Raw genomic sequence first — 4750 nt, 5'->3', positions numbered from 1 at the left:
AGTTCATGAGTGATGATCGTTAATAGTGAAACGTTCAGATGAGGGAAGACGTTCAGATGAGGGGAAGTTCCGATGGGGGAACGTTCGATAGGCGGAGAACGTTCAGATGAGAGTAAGACGTTCAGATGAGGGGGAACGTTACGTGGATAAGGGAGAAGTTCAGATGAGGGGAGACGTTCAGATGAGGGGAGAAGTTGCAGATGAGGGGGAGAACCGTTTCACGTGCATGGGGCTGAACTTCAGATGTGGGGAGACGTTCAGATTTTTTCCATGCGAATTGAACATTACTCTTTTCTTCTCTGTGCTAGAAGAACATGTATTCATTTTAATGACACGGATTGAAGCATAAATGTTGAAGATTTCAGTTTTTATTATCTGGAGTAATACCTCACTATGTTTGTGCTGTTGTTTGTTGTTTATTTCATTGCTGTTGATGTTGACATCATGCTGTGATGTGTCATCATCTGTTGATGTTGTCTCATGCTGTTGATGGTGTCATCATGGTTGTCATTGATGTGTATCATGCTGTTGTTGTTGTCTCATGCTGTTGTTGTTGTCATCTTGTTTGTTGTCAATCATGCTGTTGATGTTGTATCATGTGTTTGATGTTGTCATCATGCGGTTGATGGTTGTCATCATGTTGTTGTTGTTGTCATCATGGCTGTTGATGTTGTCATCCCTGCTGTTGTGGTGTCATCATGTTGTCATGATGTTGTTCATGATTGTTGATGTTGACATCTGCTGTTGATGTTGTCATCAATGCTGTTGTTGTTGTCATCATGATGTTGATGTTGTCTCATGATGTGTTGTTGTCTATGTTGTTGTTGTCTCATGCTGTTGATTGTTGTCATCATGCTGTTGTGTTGTCATCATCGATGTTGTGTTGTACATATGCTTGATGATTGTTGTTGTCATCATGATGTTGTGTGTTGTCATCATGTTGTTGTTGTTATTTGTTGATTGTATGATGTGTTTTGTTTATGATGTTTTGTTGTCATCATGTTGTTGTTGTTGATATGTTGTTGGTTTCATGTCAGTGTTGATGTTGTCATCATGGTTGCTGTTGTTTTGCTTCATGATGTTGTTGTTGTCATCATGTGTTGTTGTTGTTGTTTCATACATGCTGTTGATGTTGTCTCTGTCAGTTGATCTGTTGTTGTTGTCTCATGCTGTTTGTTGTCATCATGCTGTTGAGTTGTGTCATCATGTGTTGATGTTGTATCATCATGCATGTTGTTGTTGTCATCATGCTTTTGATGTTTTGTCATCATGTGTTGATGTTGTCATCATGTGTGATTGTTTCATATGATCTTGTTGTTTGTACATCATGCTTTTGTTGTTGTCATCATGCTGTTGTGTTGTCATCAGGGGGTGTTTGTGTTTGTCATCTGTGGTGTGTTGTATTGATGTTGTTGTTGGTCATCGATGATGGTGTTTTTGGTCATCATGTTGTTGTTGTTGATGTTGTCATCATGATGTTGATGTTGTCATCATGCTGTTGATGTTGTCATCATGATGTTGTTGTTGTCATCATGCTGTTGATYTTGTCAGCCCTTGCCATAGGAACCTGATACCTACCATAACTTTACAACACCTTTTATTTGATATATTTAGGAGAATACTACTTTTTAGGGACTAAACATAATAAAAAATAACACCAAATAATTAAAATGTAATCAAACACAATGAATTTAAAATGAAGAAAACACATACAGTACTGTTGCCATACAAGGTTCACCATTTACATGCATTAATATAATATAATATATTTATGAGCATGTTTTATATGCGTCCTCTCGGGATGGCTACATTAATTATACCTAACATAGTAATTTAAATCCTTTATTCAAAGGAAATGATCCTCATGGAACAAATGGCACAATAATTACACGCAACCTAACAAGGATGGAGACAGAATGGGTAGAGATGGGAGGGAGCACTGAAGCTAAGCATCAACGTCAAGCTCACACTTCTAAAACACACACACACATACACACACACATACACACACACACAAACTGTATATTGACTTTACAGGATGACACATACTATAGCAGCTAACAGACTGCAGTGTTCTGAGCGCCTGGCTCACTCTGAGCAGTAGTAATTATGATGTGTTGTTGTTTATCCATCTCCCTCTGTCAGTAGCACATAGGAGGGTCGTAGAAATGGCAGCATGTTGACTGATTGACTTAGTCAAAGGTTCATCCTAAGGCTTTGCGGAGTCTGTGTGAATTACAGGAATTCATGCATTATGTAGGTAAAACTGACACGACCTTGAGACATTATGACGCAGACTAAACATTACCGCTGCGGCGACCTTCCCGGCTCCCGAAGATACATCTGAAGTGTTTAGCAATGTTTTACAATGCCTTACCAGGGCCTTTAAATGTGCTGAGCTCCTTCTATTTGCCCATACATTTCCCGAGGAAGGAATTTAGTGCCACTCAGATGTTYGCCATTTAGAATAGCTTGATTTAGGGAGACAAATGAGGTTACGCAGTCACAGATGGTGCTGATAAAGAGCGGTTGCATTACTGTAGTATAGCGCTGGACTTTTACTGGACTGTGTGATCTAACCAAGGAAAACCTTAGTTGTATCCTTTTGTACAATAAATACGAGCCCAGAGTTTTTATCTGGTAAGGTCAGGGGTCAGTAAAAACTCATGGCCTTATAGCCACGCATTGCACCTGAATATATTTACCTGAACTGGATTACCTGTATGAGTAGTTACATTGGTATGAAGGTAACTTAAAGTAACTGTCCAGTGTTTCCAGATTTCTATGAAATATGACCTTAATTAATAACATTATGAGTGAAATATATTTCCTTCCAAAAACATGGTAATTTAGTATGTTTAAAAGCAGCTTCACTGTGTTGGAATGCTGTGGGCGTACCCCAAACAACAGAATGGTGTGGGCGTATACCGGTCAGTAAAAATATTAACGCACGTAGACCGCTGATTGGTCAGCTCATCCTCCTCAGTGGGATGACATCATCCTCTATGAGGAAATAGCAAGCATTATTGAAAAGGTCTGTTGGAGATACAAGTTTGTGGGATTTTTGAAGTGTTTTTTTRTCTCTACTTTTATGATTTTGCCACAAATACAAGTACAGGATGAATTATTTGGGTATGAGTGAACAGAATATGACATTTTAAAAAGTTACATTTTTACTGGATATTTACTTTTGGTAAAGGGTTACTCTGTATATTCAGTGAATATTTTTCAGCAAACTTGGCCGAAACAGATCTGCCTATAACATTTAAGTCATTTAGCAAACACTCTTATCCAGATGAACTTACAGGAGCAATTAGGGTTAAGTGCCTTGCTCAACGGCACACAGACAGATTTTCTCACCTTATTGGCTCTGGGATTCAAACCAGCAACCTTTCAGTTACTGACCCAACGCTCTAACCGCTAGGCTACCTGCCACCCTATACTCACCTGACTGGATCGATTGACCTGTTTCCTGAAGATTCAGGCTGAGAAAGAATTTTCCCACACAGATATGTGGGTGCTGGATCAATATTCCCTGTCTTGGTTAAGCTTTAGCAACCTTTCAAATATCACTTCACATCGATTTCTCTCACATAATTGTCTGTATTTCCAAATTAGATTACTTTTACAAGTATTGTACAAGTATTGTACACGTCAATGACATGTTCAGAAATGGTCCCTATTCTATCCCAATGTGCTCATGATGTGCTCAGTTTAAAAACCACAAAATGCACATCCATTATCATGCATTGTCATTGTGTCTTGGTGTTATATCAGTTATATTCCTGTGCCGTAAAAGTATGTCTGCCATATTGCGAGGTCATATCGCCATGTATAAACGGCTCATAATGACAGAGGAAAGATGGTGGTTGTTACAGGAAATGATTAGGGACTACTGGAATTATTTATGACAGTAATTGCCACATTATTGACAGGATGGCAGCTCTGTTGTCACTCTGTCCATCTCCCTTTGCAGAGAATGCACGAGATACAGAGTGAAGGGGGGGGGGGGGGGGGAAGCAAGCTGAGCCTTAACAGACTGACAAGCTAATACATAGTCTTCCTTCCCCTCAATGAAAAACACTCCTTATCTGAAACCCCGCCCAGAAACAAGGCCTTTTCTCACCTCTGGACGGCACTGGATGAAAGGAAGGATTTGACAGATGGACAGATGTCTTCAGGTGCACAGCGAGAGTTGGAGAGGGTACAGAAGAAGACGGGGAGAAAGAGATGGAGAGAGACAGAGAGGGGAAAGGAGAGAGGGGAGAAAGAAGAGCGAGGGCTGAGGTTTAAAGAGCTAGCTAAAGGACACCTAGCTCCAAATCTTACGTCCCATCCATCCACAACCGCAGTAAGCTCGTTGTGCTATCAGAGGCCAACTGTCTCACTCCCCACACCGCATCTTTGTTATTTTTTCCTTCCTGTCTCTGTGTATTTGCATTTGCTCAGGTTCAATCACTCAGCAGGTTGAGGACTGATGTCTGAGTGAACTAGCTGAGGACTGATGTCTGATCGACTAGCTGTAGGACTGAATGTAGAGACTTGCTTGAGGTCTGAGACTAGCCTGAGGACTGATGTATGAATTGACTAGCTGAGGAACTGATGTATGATGACTAGCTGAGGACTGATGTCTGCAATGACTAGCTGAGATTGATGTCTGACTGACTAGCTAGGACTGGATTGTATGATGACTAGCTTGAGGATTACTTGAGACTGACCTGGGACGATGTCTGATGACTAGCTGAGGACT

Source organism: Salvelinus sp. IW2-2015, linkage group LG25 (assembly GCF_002910315.2).
Source record: "Salvelinus sp. IW2-2015 linkage group LG25, ASM291031v2, whole genome shotgun sequence".
Lineage (NCBI taxonomy): Eukaryota > Metazoa > Chordata > Actinopteri > Salmoniformes > Salmonidae > Salvelinus > Salvelinus sp. IW2-2015.
Note: the sequence above shows the minus strand (reverse complement) of the source record.